This window comes from Eleutherodactylus coqui, chromosome 1, assembly GCF_035609145.1.
Source record: "Eleutherodactylus coqui strain aEleCoq1 chromosome 1, aEleCoq1.hap1, whole genome shotgun sequence".
NCBI classification, from domain to species: domain Eukaryota; kingdom Metazoa; phylum Chordata; class Amphibia; order Anura; family Eleutherodactylidae; genus Eleutherodactylus; species Eleutherodactylus coqui.
Genome location: NC_089837.1, coordinates 98,448,450 through 98,475,553, shown reverse-complemented (window position 1 = coordinate 98,475,553; position 27,104 = coordinate 98,448,450).

The window sequence follows — 27,104 nt, the reverse complement described above, 5'->3', positions numbered from 1 at the left end:
TAAACAGTTACCTGTCAGAATTAGGGATAACTCTGATGATGGCAGTTGCCAATAGCTGTCAGCTATCAAAAACAGCTGGTAGGTAACAAATATGGAGTGGACTTGGCTTCATACACTCTTCAGCACTGCAGGACGTTTATATGCGTTCGGTGGTTCTGAAGTGGTAAATAGCCTGAAGAGCCTCAAGCCTCATCTCAAAAACCCATTTTATTGAATTGGAGCCTGCTTGTCGATCAGCTGATCCCTCTGGATCTATCTTCATAAATACCATTACCAAGTTCAAGTTACCAAGGAAAACATACCAAAAATGTAGTATTATATCTCAGTCGTTCAAATTAGTGGCCAACTATGTAACACATGGATAGGTGTGCCAGCGTGAAAAACGTTTTGTTGGTGGCACTCCACTCTGGCTTATAAAAGGGGGTCTGGAGCTAGTGACCCTCTTCTGTGAAGTCAAGAAAAAGCCAGCCCTTGATGCAATTTTTCAGTATTTCTTGTGTCTACACTTTGCCTTTAGTACATCCTTCAGTCTTTTGACGAGACTTGACTTTTTGTGAACACCTTACAAATCCAATCTTAGAATCTGGAGAAATTTAACCCCAAACAGGTTTGATGTTGAGGTCTGGGCTCTGGTGGCCGATTTACTCTACTGACAGAAGCTCCTTTATTTGATAAGCACACTGCTGTAAAGATACAGATGTATTTAGGTAAGTTAGTTTACAGAAGAATGATCTTTTGCTCAGTCAGACAAATTACATCTTGCTGTGAAAAATATCTCCTCATACTTATCAACATTAATGATGACTTCAATTAAAAAGAAATCATCAGCTCCAGATGTCGTCTTATCCAAAACCTGCGCTCATTCTCCACCATGCCTGATTAATGTATGGCCTATGGTTGAAAAGTCTTTCTTTCCTTCAGTATGTATTGCCTTCTGTTAAATTCACAATTCTCAAAATTAGACTCCTCAAATCATAAAGCTTTTCTCCACATCTCGGATACTTGGTTTCAGTGTTGAGTTGTCTTCTCACAATCAAAGGGTAAATAGAAGCTGGAGCTGAGCTCTGAAGATGAAAGCTGACAAGCCTTTGCAGTGGTGCCTTGGGTTGAGAGTTTAATGTGTTCCGTGACGGAGATCTTTACCCAAAACACTCGTAAGTCAAATCAATTTTCCCTATTGAAATGAATGGAAAAGCCATTAATCTATTCTGGATGGTGAAGCTCTCCAATGATTTCAATGAGGATGGCGTTGCCCCATTGAAAGCAATAGGACGCCAGCCCTTGCCTGAAAATCATCCCTAGCTGTAGTAAAAAAAATAATATATACTCACCTGTCTACCGGGACTCAGACGTGTCTAGCCGCCCCTTGTTCTCCCTGCACTGCTCTGAAGCTTTTCAGCAGGCGGGGATTAACAATGAAGAGAGAACAAGCGACAGCTAGACACACCTGAGCCCTGGCAGCGGTGGACAGGTGAGTATATATTTTTTACTACAGCTAGGGAAGATTTTCAGGGAAGAGCTTATATTTAAAGCCCTTCCCCAAAAATCACTGCAGGGGTTGCCGGCAGGCCATTGCCTTCAATGGGACCACCGGCAGCAGTGGCGGCCCCATTGAGAACAAGGCTCTTAACCCAAGCTTTTGCTCTTAAATCAGAGCAAAAATTCGGGAGAGAGCCTGCTCTCAAGTCAAAAAGCTTGTAAGCTGAGGCACTCTTAACCCAAGGTATCACTGTATAGTAAATAATTGTGTTTCCCATAAAATAAGATTCAGGGAGATCTTTCTTAGAACACAGCCCAGTTCTGTTCCTCTGTTATTACTCCTGAAAAAGTATGAATGCACTGATAATTGAATATTACAATTTGTCCTCAGGTGTGTCCTTTTACACTCTGTGGGAAGTATTTAATAGTTTAGAAAAATGAATATTTTTTTCATTAGACATCCTTCACTCATTTTTTTCCATAGCTTTTTATCTGGTTTATAAAAAATGGCATTGATTCCATTAGTTTTTTTACAATTTTTTTTGAGTGGCGGTTTTAATGCGCTTTTTAAGAAGTCTGTCTATGGGTGAATGTGCTGGTTTTAAAGGGAATCTGTGATCACTTTTATGCTGCTCTCTCTTGGGCCAATACAAGGTATTGATGGGCATGCTGAATGCAATGATATCTCTATCTTAGCGCTCCTGCACACTTGCGTTTTTCTTGTTCGTATTTTTCACGCGATATCGCTGTGTTTTTTTCCAAGCGATTGTCAATGGGACTTTCTAATGTTAAAAACATATCGCACAAAAATAGCAAAGCACAAACTTGCGATGCGTTTTTAACATTGGAAAGTCCAATTGACAATTGCGTGAAAAAAAAATGCAGCAATATCGCGTGAAAAAATTGCGCAAGAAAAACTCAAGTGTGCAGGAGCCCTTATATATATCTGCAGTAGTGTCTCAGAAATGTACATTTTTGGTGTCCATTTTGAACTCCACCATATTGAATTCAGCTCAGGTTTTTCAAATGGGAAGAAGATCATGTAATATATCAATCTTAGCTAGAATTTACTCAAACATACTGGAAGTGTCCGTTTCACCTAATATTTACTTGTTTAGGAGTTAAGTGAGGGTAAATTTCACAAAGTACTTTTCATGATGTTTTCAATGTGTCCACCATCCTGCTGGATGCACACAGTTAAACGTTTAATCCAGCCTTCGTGAACATGCTGAAGAACTGTAGGAGAGATTTCTTCAAAACACTGTAGGATTTATCGTTTTAGGTAAACCATATCCCTTTTTTTCCACATACAAAAGGGACTTTAAATGACCCCAGGGATAAAAGTACATAGACATTAAGTCTGGCAATCTTGGCAGTCATATTACTGGACTTCTACTCCCAAACCATTGCCCAGGGAATTGTACATCCAACCATCTGCATACAGCCACAGCAAAGTGCCGAGGTGCACCATCCTCTTAAAAGGAACATGGAAACTCACTGTTAAGTGATCTGTCAATGCACAAAGACCCTGAATATCAGACTCAATTTACCAAATTTGCCCTTGCTTGACTCTTAAACAAGTAAAGATAAGCCAAAGCTAACACTTCCAGTACGTTTCTAGCCAAGATTGATATATCACATGACCTTCTTGCCATTTGAAAAACATGAGCTGAATTCAATATGGCGGAGTTCAAAATAACCACCAAAAATATTTCCTTCACCAAAAAATGCAGCCTCCCTCCCAATTAATAGTTTCACAAATTGGAAGTCAATTTTCTCATTACTACACCAGTTAAACAGGTGTGTAGATCAACAAGGACTGAACTTAATAAAGTTAAAGACAAAGCAGTTTCATATTTAAAAAGACTAAAAGTAGGATAGCAGACCTTAGAGATTAGATTGGTTTGAATTTGGCAGTGAGGAGACAAGCTGGGGGGGTGGGCAGTTCCTGTAGCTTGGTGCAATCTCTTGCAGTTCTGACCAAAGGGGTTTCAACGTCTCCTCCAGCCACAAGTTCTACCTCCCACTCATAAATAAATAAATCTTGGTATTTGTATAGCGCCAACTTATTCCGCAGTGCTTTCAGGTAATTATTACTTATTACCCCCTACCAAGCTGTGTTCTCATTTTACCGACCTTGGAAGGATGGAAGGCTGAGTCAACCTTGAGCCAGCTACCTGACTCACGTTGGGATCGAACTTGCAGCTTTCAGGTCGTAGGCAAGAGCTTACACTCTGTGCCACACGAGGCTCATACTCATAACATCAGACGGAGGCAAGTGGATTAGATTCAAGACATTTTAGGATGAATATACAATTCAAAAAGTATCCATCTATGAACACCAAAAATGGGATAGGTTAGATTAATTTAGTTGATATCCATTCCGGCCTGATCCCAAGGATGCACAAAGATAAGAGCAGATCCGTTTGACTTGGCATCATCTCTTGATTCTGGTTGTATGATTATTTTTGACCCAGAATCATTTATTAATTTCCTTATTGTTGTAATAGTGTTCTCATATTCTGAGGTAATCTGGAGATGCAGCATCTGGGGGATTTGCGTGAAGGGCTTCCTGTGGCCACTGCTACTTCGTTGGCTAGGGACAGGAAAAGTACACATACGCTAATGGCAAAGGAGAGACAATTGGACAAAAGCCGCATTCATGACTTTAGCAGAAAACTAATGAATGTTGACAAGCCGGACTTGGACAGGACGTGTGAATACAAGTATATCATATCCTGTCAGAATTGGCTTTATATAACGGTCGCATTGTCCTGATTCAAGCAGGTCACAGAAGATTACATAACTCTTAAATAGGATCTAAAACATGTAGAATCTAAACATTTCCACAGCGCATAAAATATAGTAAATGGGAAGATGGAACAATACCTCTGCTCATCACTTATTGTAAGGCACCATGTCTGCAAGTCAATGCCAGACTTTTAAAACAAGCCTGACTTACAATGACTGGCAGTTGTGAGCCAAAGACGGAATAACCATGCACAGACAGCTGTTTCTGGGTGTTTGCCGCTCATCAGTGTGCAACAGGTTTCTGTCTTGGCTACTGAGAGGCCAATAGATGTGAGTCAGGAAGGGTATTGATTCTTCTTAAGGAGGGCACCTAGAAGGTGTGTGAGGAAACTTTTAAGGTCATCCATGGTCCACTGAGAAATATATACCTCTGCAGCACCATATGCATTCATAACACATAAGACAGATATATTACTGCAATCAGTATGCTGGTCACTACTTCAGAGATGGCAGAGTGAAGGTGATGACAGATGCAGCTAGTTTTGTGCTCCTCTACATAACAGCAGACAGGCTGTCCAGATCAGAGACTGTTGTCTTTATTCCAATAATCACGCCAGCCTGTGGCTCCACAAGTTATTGATTACTGGACATATCAAATGCCATTTACAACGCAGTCACTCCATTTATCACAGTGGACATATTATATTGCATTCACTTGCGAAAGGAAGTAATATTTTACTCTGAATTTTTCCTATAAATCTTTCTTCTTGTTCTGTAAAAGATATTCCAATAATTACACGTGCCCCTTCACAGGGTACAATTGGAATGAACAATCTTAGTAATGGGAAAATCAACATGACGTCCCGTTACAAACTAATTGTAACAATTAATCCAACAGCAGAAGACAGGCGCTTTAATAATGAATATGCCCACAATGTCTGTCATGTGCCCAGCTGCAAAGGCTCAATTAACATTATTTTAAGGAGCAGAGCGCACATAAGTATAATATAATTTTACAAACTCTTTCAGCAGCTGCTCCTCTAGTGCAGTGTCCAAAACAGTATTCTGAATGCACCTGGGAGTGCCTGCTCTTGAGAAAAAAGGCAGCACAGTTCTTCAGTGGTTGGCAATGTGCCCAAATATGACTTTGTTAACGTCTGCATGGTGCTTGCATGTCCTCACGCGAGTAGGTTTATTCTAATGTAGGTGGTATCATAGCAAACTCATAACTGTGCCCTCCCTCATTAAAAAAATCTATAATTATTTTATATGACAAGTTTTACAACACTGCAGGCCTCGATACTCTAGTGTACCTCTCAATAATGAAGTCACCAAATAACTTAGATACCAGCTCTACAGAGTGATAGTGATTACAGTACAGTTACCGTCAGTGATCACAGGTGGCATCCCATCTGTTTGGAGTTGTCCATTTTAATTACTCTAATTTATTTGGGCACAGAGTGCCATGACAACTCATCTGTGCACTCCCCCATCCTGCTACTACTCTCTCCTCTCAGTACCTCCCGTAGTAAAAATTCGCCCTGCAAAGTTCCCCAAACTAAGGTAACTTCCTCTATGAGCCCGCAAAATAAGAGTGCTCCCTCTGAGACTCCACTTAGTGTCCCCTTTGTACCTCTACTTAGTGCTAGTGCCACTTCTGTGACTCAACTTATTAGTAGTACCCCCTCTCTGGCCGCATTTAATAATAGTGGCCCCTCTATGGCTCCACTTAGTAATAGTGCCCCCTTTGTGGCATGCAAACAATTTTTTTTGTCATGAGATGGTCCATTGCATGCTATATGTGCAGAAAAGCATCTATGTACACTGGGGGAAAAGGTATTTAGTCAGATGCCAATTGTACAAGTTCTCCCACTTAAAAAAATGAGAGAGGCCTGTAATTGACATCATAGGTAGAGCTCAACTATGAGAGACAACATGAGAAAACACATCCAGAAAATCACATTGTCTGATTTTTAACGAATTTATTTGCAAATTATGGTGGAAAATAAGTATTTGGTCACCTACAAACAAGCAGGATTTCTGGGTCTCACAGACCTGCAACTTCTTCTTTAAGGGGCTCCTCTGTCCTCCACTCATTACCTGTAGTAATCGCACCTGTTTGAATTTGTTATCAGTATAAAAGACACCTGTTACAACCTCAAGCAGTCACACTCCAAACTCCACTATGGTGAAGACCAAAGAGCTGTCAAAGGACACCAGAAACAAAATTGTAGCCCTGCACCAGACTGGGAAGACTGAATCTGCAATAGGCAAGCTGCTTGGTGTGAAGAAATCAACTGTGGGAGCAATAATTAGGAAATGGAAGAGATACAAGACCACTGATAATCTCCCTCGATCTGGGGCTCCACGTAAGATCTCACCCCCTGGGGTCAAAATAACCACAACGGTGAACGGTGAGCAAAAATCCCAGAATCACACGGGGGAACCTAGTGAATGACCTGTAGAGAGCTGGAACCAATGTAACAAAGGCTACCATCATTAACACACTACGCCGTCAGGGACTCAGATCCTGCAGTGCCAGACAGGTCCCCCTGCTTAAGCCAGTACATGTCCGGGGCCGACTGAAGTTTGCTAGAGAGCATGTGGATGATCCAGAAGAGTATTAGGAGAATGTCCTATAGTCAGATGAAACCAAAGGAGAGCTGTTTGGCAGAAACACAACTCGCGTTTGGAGGAGAAAGAATGCTGAGTTGCATCTAAAGAACACCATACCTACTGTGAAACATGGGGGTGGCAACATCATGCTTTTGGGCTGTTACCAGGACAATGATCTGCATACATGAAAGAATGAATGGGGCCATGTATCGTGAGATTTTGAGTGCAAACTTCCTTCCATCAGCAAGGGCACTGAAGATGAAACGTGGGTGGGTCTTTCAGCATGACAATAATCCCAAGCACACCGCCAGGGCAACGAAGGAGTGGCTTTGCAAGAAGCATTTCAAGATCCTGGAGTGGCCTAGCCAGTCTCCAGATCTCAAACCTATAGAAAACCTTTGGAGGGAGTTGCCCAGCGACAGCCCCAAAACATAACTGCTCTTGAGGAGATCTGCATGGAGGAACGGGCCAACATACCAGCAACAGTGTGTGCCAACCTTGTGAGGACTTATAGAAAACATTTGACCTCTGTCATTGCTAATAAAGGATATATAACAAAGTATTGAGATGAACTTTTGTTATTGACCAATTATTTATTTTCCACCATAATTTGCAAATAAATTCGGAAAAAATCAGACAATGTGATTTTCTGGATGTGTTTTCTCATGTCGTCTCTTATACTTGAGGTCTACCTATGATGTCAATTACAGGCCTCTCTCATCTTTTTTAGTGGGAAAACTTGTACAATTGGTATCTGACTAAATACTTTTTTTCCTCACTGTATCTCTAGCATTGAAGGATTGTGGATGGTTTCTTCAGTGGGCGGAAGGGAATAGCCGCTGCCATACATCTTTTGACAGTGGCATATCTCCTGTAGGTACAAAGGATTGAGCATATTGAAGAACAGCATGTTCAGTTTTTCTTTCCACCCAACATTGTCCTTCTAGAGGGGGTCAGGGACGTTAGATAATCACAGTCTTGCAGAAATCTCAGGATTCAGCCTACTTTCATCCAACGTGTGTGGACACCTTAACTCTTAAAAACAGTAAGGGTGGTTTCACGCCTCTGTTAGGGATTATGCTTTCTTACTCTGTTCAAGGAGCAAGCAAGGGGAATCCTTGCAGCCGAACAGCGCCAAACAAACGTCATTGACTATAATGGGGTCCGTTCGGTCTACACTCAGCTGCCTGGCATTTGGATGGAAGCACTTTTTCTCTACTGGTATTTTGACCTGGATCTGCAACGGAACCTCCGACAGGAGTTTTTAACTTAGATGTGATCTAATGGCAATTAAAATGGTAATGGAAAAAATTTGTTTTACTTTAAAACTTTTCCATTTTTTTTTGTGGATACATCACGCTGCAACCATTGCCCATGCCTTTACAAAAAAAAAATGAAAAAACATTACTTTTAATACAAAAGTCTATACTTGTAGCTTTATGACCATTCAGAACAACTAAGGTTTAGTCAGTATGGATTGGAACATGTACCGTGTATACATGGTCATTATGTCAAGGACATTCTTACAGAAGCTGTATGGTCCATAGAGACATTTTAGTAACCTAAATAACATTACTGTATGGTTGTATTGTCAGATATTAGTTCTCATATATCTGCTGGCAGAGGAATTAGAAGCAATGTAAGAAAATATTATACTACTAAAAAGTAGTTGATACTTGGAACAAACTTCCAGCAGATGTGGTTGAAAAATTAGTAGTGCGTGAATGTAACTATTCCTGTGATAAGCATATATGTATCTTGAGCGAATAAGAAAAGGATATAATATAAGACTAGATGGACCATGAGAATTTTTTTTTATCAGTCTTCTATTTTTCTATTTCTACCAGCAAACATGTGATGACATGGCTCCCAGCACCTGCGTTATGATGTTGTGAGAATTGCACCAAATCATTGTGGCCTTTGATTGGCTCCAGCGGTCAGGTGGTAGCCATTCCAAAACCAAGACTAGGAGGATAATACAGCTACAATGCTGGATCCCTGGGAGTGGGAAATGGGTAACCAGTACCTCTGGTTTTATCAGATTTGGATTGAGTTTTAAAGACATCATAAGGCACCCAGAAAATCCCTTTAAATCTAGTATTTCTTGCATGCTTCTACAGTACCCAAGAGTTGTACTGTTTAGTACACAGAGTACTTCTGTGGTTATACAAAGGTTTAATTAATGTTGGTTGTCATGCATTATAAAGTTAGTGCTTTCATGTTATTATATTGTTTCATGCCTCACTGTATAGTATGATCTGACAATGTGCTGCAGTCCCTTAGTGAGTACAAGTCACTTAGCAATAGCCAGGGGAGTGGTTAGCCAGGCGTAGCCAGAATAGTGGGCCTGGGAGTGGCAGCTGAGATTCCCTTTGCAGGTTGAGCTAGTGTGGCAATATAAAAGTGGGGAGTGTGTGGAGCTTAGTCTGTCTAGTCAGCTCAGAGGAGACAGAAGGAGATTGGGGAGAAGGAGAAAGCCTCTGCCAAATCCTTGCAGAACCAGCCAGTGCGGTGGGAAGAAAATAACATCACAAGTGTGAGTACTCAAGAGTCAAAACGAAAGGAAAGAGGAGAAGTTAAGAACAGGAAAGGAAATTAAGTCAGCAAATCGTAGGCACAGCCAGGGAGAGGAGCTGTAATGAACAGCAGAGTGTACAAATGTAGTTAAAGGGGTTGTCCCGCGGCAGCAAGTGGGGTTATGCACTTCTGTATGGCCATATTAATGCACTTTGTAATATACATCGTGCATTAAATATGAGCCATACAGAAGTTATTCACTTACCTGCTCCGTTGCTAGCGTCCCCGTCGCCATGGTGCCGTCTAACTTCAGCGTCTAATCGCCCGATTAGACGCGCTTGCGCAGATGGGTCTTTTCCCTTTGGCTCGGTCCGGCAGCAGCGGCGTTCTGGCTCCGCCCCTTGTACGCGTCATCGCGTAGCTCCGCCCCGTCACATGTGCCGATTCCAGCCAATCATGAATGGGTGTGAGCCAATCAGGGGCAAGTCTGAGTCACACCTCCTTCACACCCACTGCAGGACGGCCGTGCGGATCTCCGGCTGCCGGGAACAGGTGAGTACATATATATTTTTTATTTTAACACTTTTCTGGATAAATTGCAGGGAAGGGCTTATATATTTAACCCCTTCCCGACAATTCATCCAGCGCTGTCCGGCAGCCCATTGCTTTCAATGGAGACGGCTGTATTGCCGGCTCCATTGAATTCAATGGGAAAACATTGTTCTTCTCTGCCACAGCTGTTACAGCTGTGGCAGAGAAGAATGATTTGTCTTCTATATGTTCTCAATGGGGTCGGCGCTGCTGCCGCCGGCCCCATTGAGCGCATATACAGAAGAGAACAGGAATCGCAGATCGCAGATAGGTGCGATCTGCGATTTTTTGTTCTATAATTTATCGGACGACCGCATAAAAAGCGCTCATGTGTCCGATGGTTTTATAAAATCGCCGGACGCATGCGCATGCGCAAATCGCGGCTAAAAACGCCCGTCTGACTAAGGCCTTATACTGCATGCGGCGAATGTGTGGGTGATTGAGATAAGCTGATTCGATACGTGGGCACTGACCTCTTGGGCACATTAAGGACCAACCTTGGTGTCCGGGTTGTTTTTGGACAAGACCCTTGATTGTGTTCGATGTTCACAGGCCCTATTCGGAAAGGCAAGAAGGAGTCTTCGTGTATATAGCAGAGCACTGATTCTGGTCAGGACCCTTTGCGGTTCCGCTGTATGTTTCAGCGGCCAAAGGCTTGTTTTATGTTGTTTGTCTTTTAAATCATCGTCAAGAACATAATTACTAACAATGGGAAATACAAACTGTAAGGCAGTCTCCTGTGCATGTCTCTTTTGTTGTTGCCAACAACAGGAAGTCCTTGAAGGAGTTAAGAACTACATGCACAAGTTAAATCCTGACTATGTCAAATATTGTGAAAAGTGGGAAAATAAATATAGATTGTAAAATAAATCAGAAGTCACTAGTTGTAAAGAATTATGTTATAAAATACGGACAAAATCAGCTAAAGATCAGCAGAACTACGGATTATCCACTGCTGAAGCTTGGTTAAAAACAGCCCCAAACCGTCACGCCCATTTAAAAAATAGACCCAGATAGTTTGTTGAACAATTTATTCAAATCTGGCTATGTTGCCCGAGAATGTCCTGAGAAACAATGATCTTAGGCACCTTGGGAAAAAATACATCCCAATGAGGTACCCAATGTAAAATGTAGTAACAGTCATATCATGGTAAGAGGGGTTAACGGCCGGACCCACGGGGAATCCCTCTCTGAACCCGTTATCGTAATGGACCTAGAAACAGATAAGTCTGTGAAATGTCAGATTATATTGTCTCAAATATGTTCAGTAAGTTTATTGAGATATTATGTCAAAATTAGGTATTTCTATTATTAAGGAAAGAAGGTATACTTTCACCAGAGTATCTCAGGGCTATTGTAAATCTCCAACTATTTTCTCCAAGGCTATGTTAGCAAACTTAGCCCAGTTCCAACCTCCTAGAGGTAGTCAGCTGCTACTGTATGTGGATGACATACTCCTAGCAGCAGACAGTGAGGAGAATTGTAGGGAAGACACAATCGCACTCTTGAGGTTTCTCTATGAGCAAGGCCATAAAGTAAACAGGAAGAAACTCCAATACTGTCAGCAAATGGTTAAATATTTGGGGTATAATCTGTCAGATGAAGGTAGGCATTTATATGGCATTAGGAAACAAGCAATCCTGGAGGTCCCAAAACCACAAACAAATGATGTCCTTTTTGGGAATGACGAACTTCTGCAGAACCTGGATGCTAAATTATGCATCTTCGTCAGCACCTCTTACCAGACCCATCTATGATGAACCTCTGGCTGCTGCTGACTGGATCCAGTGGGATGCACCCTCTGAGGAAGCCTTTGTCAGGTTAAAACAGACTCTGGTGGGCACATCAGTTTGGGGGCTGCCAAACTACAACAAGCTCTTTGTGCAAACCGTTGACTCAAGGGAAGGATATATGACCACTGTGTTAACTCAGGAACATGGTGGGAAACTAAGACCACTGGCATACTACTCTTCAAGACTATAGCCAGTGGGCCGAGCACTCCCACCCTGTGTACAAGTGGTAGCAGTGGCAGCTGAAGCAGTCAACTCTTCTGCCACTATAGTGCTGTTCCACCAACTCAAGCTGAAAGTACCGCACGCAGTTGGTTCTACTCCTGCAAAACAAGATCTCATATCTTAGTCTCTCCTGCATGACACTACTGCTCTAACAGCCACACCTGACAATTGAGAGTTGTACTACACTCAATCTATCTAACTTACTGCCTATTTCTTCAGATGGTACTCCACACAATTGTCTAGAAGAGATAGCACAAAAGGTGTTACCCAGACCAGATCTGCAGGATATACCTCTTGTAGATGCTGAATACACTCTCTTTGTAGATGGGTCATCTGGGAAGAACCCCAATGGCACCAACGCCACTGCATGCTATGGTTACACTAGAAGCGACCATAATAGCTGGGTCCTTGTCAAGGCACTATTCTTCGCAGGCAGCAGAACTAGTAGCTCTGACTAGGGTCTCTCAGTGGGCACAGGGTAAAAAGGTCACTATTTAGATATGCAGCAGTATTGAGCCATGGCCTATGCCTCTGTGTACATGATGCAAGACCCAATTGGCGGGACGCATCCACATGGTATGGCAATGCCCGAAATTATACAGATACTGAACCAAAGTGATCTCTCTGATTAGTTCTGTATTTCAGATTAGCTTGGAGGACAAGCCACTAGTGTATATCCTTGGGTGTATAAATGACCTACAGCTAGAGGAACCGGAAATGTATAGCAAGAAAACTGATAGCGCAGCACTGGCTAGATGAGCTACCTCCTACAATAAAAAATAAAAAGAGTCAACAAACTGCTGTTGTGAGAAAAAGGTATATATATGAAATATAATACAGGCAAGAAATTCACCACAATGTTGCAAAAAAAGGTTTACCCCCCCCCCCCCCCCCCCGGGACTGGCCCCATTTAATCCGATCAGTATGATGTTACTGGGTAGATAAAGATCCTACGCCATGTGTATCCTTTTGTCTTGGAGTATGCCTGTAGAAGATACACACGGATTGAGATGATAATATTAATGTATGAACCCAGTTACTTATTGGTTCTCACAGATTTTTAACATACGTTGAATGTCCTTTATAATTGCCTAAATCCTAAGCTCAATAAGGCCATATGTTCATGATGTGCAATGTTCATAACGCTGTTTAATGTCCTATACGTAACTCATGAAATCTCGGATTATACCGTCATAATGTAGGACATGGGGAATTCTGGACAATAATCTCAGTAATGGACTTGCAACACATATTGGACTGTTTCTATGATAGGGAGCTGAGGGGAAAGGGGAGAGAGAGAATTAGTAAAAAAAAATTTTTTTGTTTGTTTTGTTTCTTGGGTGTGGGAATTTGTATGTTTTGGAAAAAAAATGGAAAATGTTCAATAAAAACTATTTGATTTAAAAAAAAAAACTCGCTGCCCTCATTCACAAAGCTCTCCACAGCACTCTGCCATCCTGCAATGCTTCCCTCATCTCAATCCATCACCCAGTTCATGCCCTCCGCTCCGCTAACGATATCAGATTAAGCTCCCCTTTAACCCGCCGAAGCTCTCATTCCTGCCTCCTAGACTTCTCCAGAGCAGCAGCATTCCTCTGGAATGCACTACCCCAAACTATCGAGGCAATCCCCGACACACAAAACTTCAGATGTGCTCTAAAAATTCACCTCTTCAGGCAGGCATACCATATCTCCTAAACCAAACCCCTCTGTTCCCTGTCCTAGTGATTGTAATCCCTGCTAGCCGCAATTATTTTTGTTCGGAATGGGTCCCTACCCGCATACAGACTTGCATCACAACATCTTTCCCTATCCGACTCTGTGGGTAGCGCCATGCTGGGGTATCACCATCTTACTCTGCCTGACCCCGTGGGCAGCACGCAATAAGAACTGCCAAATTTACCATAGTTCAGCGCCAAGCCAGGCTGCTTTTGTATTGAAGAGGAGCAGCTGTACCACCATGACTACCACCATTTCACTGCCCTCCTCCTTGGTCGGGCCTGTTGCACGTCTAGTATTTTGCTCCTAGTCTGGCTTTCTTTCTCATCAATGTAGTTTCTTTCCTGTGGTTATTTCTAGTCCAATCTTTGTTTATTAGTCTTGTGGTTTGTTCCTGTTTTATCTGTCTTGTCTTGCATCTTAGTTCAGCTCTGCTCACTTCGATTTTCTTCTCTGTGGGTTGTAGTTCCCCTTTCATTGTCAATTAGGGCTTTCTTTAAGGGATCTTTAGGGATAGTGAGGGACAGTGCTGTCCAATGTTAGGGTCTGAATAAGGGATAGATTAGGGAAGACGCAGGGACAGCTAGAGCTAGGGCCAATAATTGTCAGTTTGTTACTGTCTGGTCACCATCACCCATCTACTTCACTATTTGACTAACATCACTATCATCTGTTTGTGCCATCATCTGATTACCATGACCTTTCTGTGCCTATCATCTATTGGTGAGTTTCCGTTCTTGTAACTTTATCTACTAGTGTTGATACATGCTGCATATTACTGCACAACTGTCTGGTTGTATCATAATGCAGTCCTACTGTAAGTCCTGGAGATATACAAGTACTGGGAGACAGCATTAGTACCTGGGAAAGACGATTGCTATAGGTGAAGTCCAGTTCTGTCATCTTGTACCCATCCCATGTCTTGACAATCTGAAACTTACAACAGGTATAGACATTTTATAACTATGGTGTAAACAAGAAGAAAGTATGAACAGCACAAATAGGTGCAATAGTAAAAGTTTACATCCGCATGGATATCACTTTATTTTTCATTGGCATAAAAAACAGGCGACGTTTTAACTGCACAGCCGCAGTCTTTGTCAAGCTTTTTTATGCCAATGAAAAATAAAGTGACATCCATGCGGATGTAAACTTTTACTATTGCACCTATTTGTGCTGTTCATACTTTCTTCTTGTTTGGACTGTTGTTTGGGGGACTGGATCCAACCCCGCTTTTTGACCCTGCACACGTTTTTACCAATATTGGCATACCCTGCCTGAAATCAGGTGCTGCTGTGGAACTCTTTATCTACATTGATAACTATGGTGTAAGGTGTAATATCTTTATGACACACTAGCTGTAATACCTGGCTTCACCCGAGTTCATTTGGTACAGGTGTTTACCTGTTGTTTGCATTTTATAAGTTGTGGTTACTTCATAGGAACTGAGGAATAAAATATGTATATACATAGAGGAGCATTAGATTCTCCTCAGACTGCATGTACCGATGTCCCTCTGCAGAATGTGCCAACCCTCCCACTCTCCTCACTTTTTACCTTCAAAGGTAACACCCCTTTTTATTCAAATTCAACCCCAGACTGGAGGTTACAGCCCCTTCTTAGCCTTAAAGGCATGCTCCATCCTTGCCTGCAGTCCATGGCTGCTTCCTTATGTACTTTACAGTCTTTCAGTATATGCACACAGAGGTCAGTTAGATTGTGCTCAGTATATACACAAAGAGGTGAAGTAGATTCTCCTCAGTATATACACATAGAGATCAATTAGATTCTCCTCAGTATATACACAGAGGTGAGGTAGATTCTCTTCAGTATATACACATAGAGTTGAGATAGATTCTCTTCAGCATATATACATAGAGGAGCATTAGATTCTCCTCAGTATATACACATAGAGAAGTGTTAGATTCTCCTCAGTATATACGCATAGAGGTGAGGTAGATTCTCATCAATAAACAAATCACTTCCCTAGGCTTTATGGTTTCTGAGAAAAGAACCATTCCATGTATCCCGGATTTTCGCAGTTTTTCATGCTTAGAATTAAATATTGAAGTTGCAACCCCTTTCCTTCTCCTATTTAGGACGTAAAGAATGCTCGTGCCAAATTACACGTTTGTGCGACACAGATGTGTGTATTAGTTACATCACATAGGGGTCACTTATTTTGGCCCTTTGACTTGAATAATCAAGTTGCGGCCCCTTTACTTTTTCTATTTACAACCTAAAGAATGGTTGTGCCAAATTTCAAGTTTGTACAACATCAGGAAGTTAGGGAATTAGTGGCAAGTCAGTCAGTGGGTCAGTCAGTCAGTCAGTGAGGGCTTTCAGCTTTATACAAATATATATATACAAACACTGGATTCTTCCTAGCCCCATAGAACCTGCATGAGTTGCCTCTATGATAAGTACACCCTTATTTCTACTACTCTTAGTATCATATGCGTGTTTTGAAAATGCTAACATAGGATCCGAGGGATGGCAGTTTTTCCCAGCTCTTTCAATATGGAAATTTTTGCTTAAAAGACGATAGTCTATAAAAATGGGTCTGACAATAGAATTAATCTCCATTTCTGCAAATAACTGACTTATCAGTCAGGATGTAAAGCAGAAGCGATGTTTGTGCAGTTTGTATCATTGGCTGATTAATCTCCTCCACATACTTGACTTTCCACTCTTTGCGCCAGACAGCTGTGATAAATTGAACCTGAAATCATAGTGACACAACTTCTACTCTTTATCAAGGAATTTCATGTCCATAGGGTTAAGACAAGACAAGGTCAAACGTCTTTCTCTGAGGTTTCAGCATTTTCCTCTATTGGTAGCAAAATACTGTCAACTCACCCATGAGGATAACATTGGGTAATAATATATGGATTCCCACCGCTCAGGATTTATATGAGAGTGCTCGGTGACGCCGATGCAAAGACATGACAATTCCCCTTCAGCAACAAATGTAGACAAATAGAGAGATTAAATGATTAGAAGCAAATGATGTATTCTAGAATCTGATGGACTTCTCCCTGTTGAGCGGAATCTGAAGCTTTACCAATCCATTTCTGGGGAAATGTGATACCATTTCTGTGAGAGGCAACAGAAAGCACTTCTACTTCTTGGTTTGCAATGATGACAAAGCATGGCCGCCTATTTACTAAGCCCCATCCATCCAATATAGAAATGGGCATGGATAAAACCACGAGGAGAAAGATCATTCTTCAAGACATTTACAACAGTCTGTTCATATCATCGTCGGAGGACGTTTAGAACCTCTGTCACTGAGGAAGAATCCTGATAGGTTCGAAAGCTCACTATAACATCATGTATTTTTGTTAGCCATTAAAAGGTATCATATCTACAAGATTACTTGGCTTCTCTTACTGAGAACAAGCACACTGAATACCATTAACCCCTTAGTGACCACGCTATAGTGTTTTTACGTCCTGCTGTTGCAGGACGTGTATGGAGGGAGGTAGCGGCGCTATCTCCTTCCATACAGCGCGGACGTCAGCTGTTTATTACAGCTGACACCCGCGGGCAATATCCGCGCTCGGCCATTCGGCCGATCGCGGCTATTAACCCTTTAAATGCCGCTGTCAATTCTGACAGCGGCATTTAAATCCCCCGAACGCTGTTTGGGGGTCCCGCACGGCCCCCCCGCGGTGAAATCGGGGGATCCGTGCAGGTGTCATGGCAGCCGGGGGCCTAATGAATGGCCCCAAGGCTGCCTCAGCAGACTGCCTATCAAGCTATCCACACAGGGTGGCTTGATAGACTGCCTGTAAAAAAGCAGTATGACGTAATGCTATAGCATTACGTCATACTGCAGGAGCGATCAAAGCATCGCATGTTAAAGTCCCCCAGGGGGACTTCAAAGTAAAGTAAAAAAAAAGATCAATAAAGTTTTTTAAATTGTAAAAAAAAAAAGTTATAAAAGTTTAAATCACCCCCCTTTTGCCATATCAATTACTAAAAAATCTAAATCATAAAATAAAAGTATGTATTTGGTATTGCCGCGTCCGTAAAAGTCCGATCTATCAAAGTAGTGCATTATTTTTCCTGCACGGTGAACGTCGTCCGAAAAAAAAAAAAAAAGAATGCCAGAAATACACTTTTTTAGTTACCCCGTCTTCCAGAAAAAATGCAATAAAAAGCGATCAAAAAGTTGTATGTATTCCAAATTGATACTATCGGAAACTACAGGACATCCCGAAAAAATTGAGCCCTTGCACAACTACGTCGACAGAAAAATTAAAAAGTTATTGCGCGCACAAAATGACCGCAGAAAATAATTGAAAAAAATTAAATATCTTTAAAAAAAAATACAAGTATTACAGCAAAAAAAAAACTATATAAGTTTGGTATCGTAGTAATCATACTGACCCATAGAATAAAAATATCAGGTCGTTTTTGTTGCAGTTTGTGCGCCGTAGAAACAGGACGCACTGAAAGATGGTGGAATGTCGTTTTTTTTTCCATTTCTCTCCGCTAAGAATTTTTAAAAAGTTTTTCAGTACATTATATGGTACAATAAATAGTGCCACTGAAAAATACAACTCGTCGCGCAAAAAACAAGCCCTCATACAGCGACATCGATGGATAAATAAAGGCGCTACGATTTTTTAAAAGGGAGTAGGAAAAAACAAAAATGGAAAAAAGCAAAAAAAGCCTGGTCACTAAGGGGTTAAGAAACAGGACACTATGGCACAGCATGCCACACTATTTAGTCCTGTAAAATGTTGGAAGCGTAGCCACAAACCAAACGGACCCCATTATAGTCACTGTTTGGTTCCGTCATATGACGGTTCTGTTCGGCCATTGGGTTACACTTGCCTCCTCCCATAACAGAATGCTAAAGTGTTGATGTGAATGAGTTTTAACTCAGTTTGCTTCAGGAGCTTGAAGACTGACAAGTACATAAACAGTTTTTTTTTATTTCTCTATATTATCACATTCATTTCTAGATTTGGTGTTTTAATAACCAATCTGGGTGCCCTGTGGACCTAATTAGATCTGTGTGATTAAATCTTCTTTGCATAAAGTCAGACCAGACGTAGCTGCAGGATATTACTTGGAACTTTCACATCTAGATAGATGCTGACTATATTGAGAGTTCTGATTTTTAGAGATTTGAATGGAGCCTTCCAAATGAATTGCAGAGTTATTAAGTAAGAGCAGTGGTATAACATTGCCCGTAATCTCTATACTATTTCCTTTAGGCCAGGGCTTCACGGTGGTTTAACATGCTTGATCATTGCACGTTCATGCTTAATTGCATTGTCATGATATATTAACCTAAGGAAAAAGTGCCATTGTGCAATTACAAAATAATCCAGGGATGCTGGATTATTTCAGATTGCGGTAGTTGCAGTGCTCACAAATGTGAGTCTAAGGCCTTGCTCACACGAGCGCTGCTTTTGCGCATTATAGGCACGTGTAAAGATCGCGGCTATACTGCACTAGAGATCGTGTGTACAGGTGAATTCCAGCTATTTTAATTAGTCTGTTCACACAATCATAGGTGCGTGTTATCCAGCTCCCTTAGGAGTCTATGGAAAGCACGCACCAAAGATAGGTCAGGTCCTATCATTTCTGGCGGACCTCAGATACGAGCTTTGCAGTCCCATGTTCTATCTCTGATTGGTGCAAGGATTTAGTGCATCTAAAATACCTTCATCTGAAAAGGTCTATAGGAAACCATTGGTTCTATTTAGACGTGATCTTTTCATTGCCTATAATGCGCGAAAACAGCGCTCATGTGAACGAAGCTGAGCTGCAACCTCGCAATGCAACATATCACAGGTGAAATAGTTTAATGTGAATTTTGTATGAAGGAGTATGAGGGGACAGAGCTTCCAGTGAGAGCTAAAACTGTATGGATTTTCTGGGACTAGGATATTGAACTGTCCTCAGGATAGGTCATCAATGTCAGATTGGTGGGGGTCCGCTGCTCAGTACCCTGCTGATCAGGCATTTACAGCGACCTCTTCTCTGGCCAAAGATGTCACTTTCGTTTATCATATGGCTCACGTGCATCTCGGTCCAATTGAAGTGAATGGGATTGAATTGCTATGCCAGGGACAGTCACTACCAAATGTACAAGACTGTGTCTGGAATGCAATGAAGAGGCTACAGTGCTAGCCCGAGTGCCATGGCCTCTTCCAACAGATGATCAGTTGGGGTTCTGGGCGGTGGACCCCAATAATGTGATATCAGTAGGTTAACAATATCCTAGTCCTGGAAAACCCATTTAATAAAGCACAAGCACACCGACAATACAAAAAAATGTTCTTTTTTTCTCATTTTAGTTATTTTTCTCTTTTCTTTCTTTAGTCATTCGCAATTTATAAATCAGACCCTTTTCAGTACACAAAGGGCCGTGTTTCATAATTGGGAGCAAACATTGCTAGTTTAAGTAGAAGTGTCACTTCATTAGAGAGAAACCTGGGCTTTGCCTTCTCATCACCCACCTTGGGAAATTATCAGTAGTACATGATAACCAAGGAAACAATCTTATCATGAAGGGGCAAACTCCAAAATCCATCCTTTATTTGTACATTAAAAATCAGGGGTAGCAGAGAATAATTTCATTTCATACTGATTAAAACACCAAATCACAAATATGGCTATCTTCAAATCTGCGTTAGAGGCTCCGGTTATTGTGTCCGTCAAAGACCAAGCATGGAAGGCCGGTCAAGGTCATACATGAAGGACTTTTTTGTCCAGTAAAATAGTGGACTGCTGTGTTCTGGATCAAAATGTCTCCAGCAGGGTTTGGGGTATTTTGTAGCCTCCTGTTTGAAAACTGTGATTTATGTGTACACAAAAAGAAGTCACACTGAGTCCAGTTCAGTCTGAAGTCTCAAGAGCTCTGCCATTTATTATGTATGAAACTCCTTTTATCTAAACACATAATATCTGCCCTTTTTGGGTGTATAAGGTATAACATACATGGTATATACTTATTGCTATAGGTTTAGCTATATAGAACCTCCTCCCCTTCCCGACTCCCAGTGCCTTGTTGGTCTTTGCCCTCTTGCCATGTAGTCTATAGCGCCGTGTGCAAACTTCTTCTTTGTCCTTTGCTCGATGCTGGAGAAGGATGAGGGGCAGGGAGAATAAAGTCAGTGTGTGTGTCATGTGATTCAAGTTGGCTGAATGTGGGGGTAGTCTGATACTGTAAAGACTACCTCCTCATCATCTGGACTACTAAACCCATCTTCAGCAGCCAATGCAACTCACAACCGACTTCATGTTGCTGTCCAGCAACAACCATGATGAAAGATGTTTTGTGTCTCTGTAAGTCAAATCACTATAGTGAAATACATATAGTTGTACAACAAATAGACATTGTACGCTGGTCGATGCTCATCTCCACCACAGCTGAACAGACCCCATTATAGTCTACGGGGTCCATTTGGCGCTGTTTAGTTCTATCATAAAACCGATCAGTTTGGCTAGGGGATCCGCCTTCCCTACTCCTATGAAAGAGTAGTAAAACAGAATCCCCTAATGCAGGGGTGAGTATAGAATTAGTTTGTACTCCAATGAACCTGCACAGTAGAAACAAGTTGGCACAAGGTTGTGACAGTGAGGTGCAGGGTATGCCCTGTTAAGAGATGTTAGTGTTGTTTTTGTTTGCACTTGTATTTTGAGTCATTGCCGCATGGCTAGTGTTCCGTTGCTCTAGGGTTATGAGATGCTTTTTATTTGCAGGACCCCTTTTTCGCTATCAGGAGGAATAGTTTTCTATTTACTTCTTCAAGTTCTTTAAATACAGGGTGCATCAGGACGCATTAGGGGTAGACGGTGCAAGGCCATGCTTATTAGGGGTGGAGTAATAGGCTTAACAGAGTGTTTCTTAGTCCTATATCGTATGATCACTTCATCGCAAGGTCACTATGAACTGTGTTCCTTCTTGCATCCCCTGCACTTCTACAGTATGCTTTGGTAGCTGATCAATATGGTCAACCATATTTGTGTTTTTTTGTATTTTTATTGGTATGAATTAGTATTATTTGCTGCTAGATGCAATTTTTTATGTACACAAGAGTTTGCCCTTTCAGTGAAAAAACAATAGTAAATCTAACTTGCAGGTTTTGAAAACTTTAGACTGAGACTGATCACGTTATTTGCTTCAGTTGTTTGGGCATAAAGTTACCGTTATATAGCAGCTATAGCCGTTCTGTAAATGGAGGTGGACCGAGCCTGAGATTGTTCCAGTCACCTGCATCCATACACCATACGCAGACAGTACAGTTGTTCATAGATGAATGACTATTAAATTCCCGCACCGAAAAAACGTGGGAATTCCGCTGAAAAAGCGCAGCTTCAAAACCCACGGTATTAGCCTCTGGTTTTGGAGCGGTTTGGCCGCCAGGATTACACTGCAGCTTTTTCTCCCTATAGAGAGGAGCAGGACTGCAGTGGGAAAAAAAAATTGACACGCTACATGCTTTAAATCCGCGCTACAACGCTATCGGTTCCGCCCGGCTTTGCCGCGACAGATTGGCCACCGTATGTGGACGAGATTTTTGCAAATTCTCGTCCACATGGCTGGCTAATCCTGAGAGTAGCGCCCGCAGGCAGATTTGCCTCAGCAAAATTCCGTGGCAAATCCGCCCTGTGTGAACCTAGCCTAACACTTGTGTTTAGGGCATAAAGCCATTCACCAATTTGCCAGGTTCTAGAGATCCTCAGCTTCATTTTAAATCACCCTTCTACAGATATATCAGTGTTTAACATGGCTTTTAACAAGTCATGTTAACTTTCAGTGCAACAGTTTATTTACATTTTTAATTGCTTTACAGTGGGTTTGTTGTGTTAAGATAAGAGAGCAATAGCTTTTTAATGGGTTAAGACAAGATTCCTTGTTCCAGAAAGTTATCACAATTAGATTGCTCCAGTGGTGCTCTATACGTTATTCATCAATATGCTCTAAACTTGGAACTCTGCCCCCCATATACAGAGCACCTCTGTATACAACTCCGAATTCCATTATTAGTAATTAAATGAACCGACAAAAAGGAATATCACAAGGGAAAGAAAAAAAAAGAAAAAAATCTGTTGCACCATTTCTATGAGATTTGCATGAAACTATTTGCATCATATAGTTGGCCCTGGGTGGGGGGTAATATATCCCCTTGTGGAGAGCAACACAGGGGTGTAGGTAGTATTATATAGACTATACAATGCTTACATCCCTAGTCATATTGTAAAGCCTATGAAATAGTCGGGTGCTGACATCTAGGGTACCTACCCTTCCAATAGGTGGCGCTATGAAGGAGTATTCCCTCATTCATGAAGTCGAGAAATCTAAAAATGATCCCAGATAAACTGAACTGTCTTAGGTATAAACCTAGATAGTATATTGGATAAACACTGTATTTCCATCATATACTAGTGGATCTAATGTTTTAGTGCAGCATAATACATTCAGCATGAAAGACTATTATAGTTTAACAGTAGAGATGAGCGAGCACCAAAATGCTCGGGTTCCGAGTAACGAACCCCATTGAAGTCAATGGGCGACCCAAGCATATTTGTATATCGCCGATGCTCGCTAAGGTTTCCATTTGTGAAAATCTGGGCAATTCAAGAAAGTGATGGGAACGACACAGCAACGGATAGGGCAGGCGAGGGGCTACATGTTGGGCTGCATCTCAAGTTCCCAGGTCCCACTATTAAGCCACAATAGCGGCAAGAGTGCCCCCCCCCCCACTCCCAACAATTTTTACTTCTGAAAAGCCCTCATTAGCAATGCATACCTTAGCTAAGCACCACAATACCTCCAACAAAGCACGATCACTGCCTGCATGACACTCCGCTGCCACTTTTCCTGGGTTACATGCTGCCCAACCCCCCCCCCCCCTGCACGACCCAGTGTCCACAGCGCACACCAAATTGTCCCTGCGCAGCCTTCAGCTGCCCTCATGCCATGCCACACTCATGTCTATTTATAAGTGTGTCTGCCATGAGGAGGAACCGCAGGCACACACTGCAGAGGGTTGGCACGGCTAGGCAGCGACCCTCTTTAAAAGGGGCGGGGCGATAGCCCACAATGCTGTACAGAAGCAATGAGAAATATAATCCTGTGCCATCGCCATCAGGAGCTGCACACGTGGGCATAGCAATGGGGAACCTATGTGCCACACACTATTCATTCTGTCAAGGTGTCTGCATGCCCCAGTCAGACCGCGGTTTTTTATAAATAGTCACAGGCAGGTACAACTGGAAATCCCCAACTCCGCAATGGGAATTCCGTGTGCACCCACAGCATGGGTGGCTCCCTGGAACCCACCGGCTGTACATAAATGTATCCCATTGCAGTGCCCTGAACAGCAGAGCTAACGTCAGATTAAATGCAGGTGGGCTTCGGCCCACACTGCATGCCCCAACCTGACCGGGCTTTTTAATTCATAGACACAGGCAGGTACAACTCCCTATTGTGAAGTCCCAGTGGACCGACAGCATGGGTGGGTGCCAGGAAGCCACCGGCGGTACATAAATATATCCCATTGCATTGCCCATCACAGCTCAGGTAATGTCATGTTTAATGCAGGTGGGCTTCGGCCCACACTGCATGCCCCAGTCAGACTGGGGTTCTTTAGAAGTGGACACATGTAGTTACAACTCCGTGTGGACCGACAGCATGGGTGGCTCCCTGGAACCCACCGGCGGTACATAAATATATCCTATTGCAGTGCCCAGCACAGCTGATGTAACGTCAGCTGTAATGCAGGTGGGCAAAAAATTAATTGGATAACACTGTAGGCAAGGGCCCCAAAAAATTGGTGTACCAACAGTACTAACGTACCTCAGAAAAATTGCCCATGCCCAACCAAGAGGGCAGGTGAAACCCATTAATCGCTTTGGTTAATGTGGCTTAATTGGTAACTAGGCCTGGAGGCAGCCCAGTTAAAATAAAAATTGGTTCAGGTGCAAGTTTCAACGCTTTAATGAGCATTGAAACGTATAAAAATTGTTTAGAAAAATTATATGACTGAGCCTTGTGGGCCTAAGAAAAATTGCCCGTTCGGCGTGAATACGTGAGGTTTCAGGAGGAGGAGCAGGAGGAGGAGGAGGAATATTATACACAGATTGATGAAGCAAAAATGTCCCCGCCATCATGCTTTTGAAAGCCTCCGTTTCCACAAGCCAATACGGCAGCATCTCCAGGCTGATCAATTTGGCAATGTGCACGTTTAACGCTTGAGCGTGCGGGTGCGTGGCGGCGTACTTGTGCTTGCGCTCAAACAGTGGCGCTAGCGACGTCTGGACGCTGCGCTGAGAGACATTGCTGGATGGGGCCGAGGACAGCGGAGGTGAGGGTGTGGGTGCAGGCCAGGAGACGGTAGTGCCTGTGTCCTCAGAGGGGGGTTGGATCTCAGTGGCAGGTTGGGGCACAGGGGGAGAGGCAGTGGTGCAAACCGGAGGCGGTGAACGGCCTTCGTCCCACCTTGTGGGGTGCTTGGCCATCATATGCCTGCGCATGCTGGTGGTGGTGGCTCCCCAGCTGATCTTGGCGCGACAAAGGTTGCACACCACTGTTCGTCGGTCGTCAGGCGTCTCTGTGAAAAACTGCCACACCGTAGAGCACCTTGACCTGTGCAGGGTGGCATGGCGCGAGGGGGCGCTTTGGGAAACAGTTGGTGGATTATTCGGTCTGGCCCTGCCTCTACCCCTGGCCACCGCACTGGCTCGGCCTGTGCCGACACCCTGACTTGGGCCTCTGCGTCCTCGCCCGCGTCCACGTCCTCTAGGCTTACCCCTACCCCTCAGCATGCTGTATTACCAGTAGTGCCGAAACAGAACGCTGTAATTAAATGTGCCACTTATTGGCCTGTGGTTGGAGGCTGACTTCACTTACGGAACGCACAGCAGAGCCAGGAAATAATTTTGCACAAGCCTGCTGTAACACTTAGCTGGCTGCGTATGAATTAGGACAACTACCCCCAGCACAGACCCAGTACACTGAGGACAGTCATAGGCAGCCCAAATAGATTTTTTTTCCCAAATGTTTTTGGAAAGGCCCACTGCCTATATACACTGTATATGTCTTCTCTCTCTGCGTCACCACTACTGGCCCTGGAGTATGTAAAATAACTGCAGACTGTTGCACTGTGGACTGGAATACAGCGGTGATGTAACAGGCAACACAGAGCCAGGAAATAATTTTGCGCAAGCCTGCTGTAACACTTAGCTGGCTGCATATGAATTAGGACAACTACCCCCAGCACAGACCCAGTACACTGAGGACAGTCACAGGCAGCCCAAATAGATTTTTTTTCCCAAATGTTTTTGGAAAGGCCCACTGCCTATATTCAATAAATATGTCTTCTGTCCCTGCCTCACCACCACTACTGGCCCTGGACTATGTATAATTACTGCAGGGCGCAATGCTCTGCACGGCCGATATACAAAAAAAAAAAAAAGTGCAACACTGCAAAAAGCAGCCTCCACACTACTGCACACGGTTAGATGTGGCCCTAAGAAGGACTGTTGGGGTTCTTGAAGCCTAAAATACTCCTAACGCTCTCCCTATAGCAACTCCAGCAAGACAGCACTTTCCCTGATCTCTGTCAGAACGCATCTGTGGTGAGCCGTGGGAGGGGCCGATTTATATACTCGGGTGACACCTGATCTCGCCAGCCACTCACTGCAGGGGGGTGGTATAGGGCTTGAACGTCACAGGGGGAAGTTGTAATGCCTTCCCTGTCTTTCTATTGGCCAGAAAAGCGCGCTAACGTCTCAGAGATGAAAGTGAAAGTAACTCGAACATCGTGTGGTACTCGTCTCGAGTAACGAGCATCTCGAACACGCTAATAGTCGAACGAGTATCAAGCTTGGACGAGTACGTTTGCTCATCTCTATTTAACAGGCATTTTAGCAGGAACATATGCAGAAATGACAGGACCCCAAAGGAAAACTTGGAATCAGCCTAAGTCCCCCCAAAAATCTCTGCTGAATATGCTACACCTACGTTCCCCACAAGAAACCTGATTCATAGGATCTAATAGGGCATATATAGATGTAATAATGGGGATCTATCCCAGATTCTTGCACCACTTTTAAAGAGGTATGTAGGTGTGTTAGTGCCCACTGCAAAAACTCCAAAATACTCAATTTTCTTTTCCACTGCTATGTTTGCTATTTTTTTCATACATCACACTTCATTTTTCATAGCACAATTTAAGTAGTAGTGATGGTATTCTTGTAATATTTCTGTGGGTCTAAAATGGTGTACAAAGTAGTTATATCTCTGGGTTTAAGGTGATGAAGTTAATTATGATATTTATTATCCATGATGTCCAATGATGGCTATGGGTTAATATCTAATATGCCTGTGCTATGGCCATACTATACCGGCTGCGAGGCGGAAACAGACTGATGGTGCTAGGTCAG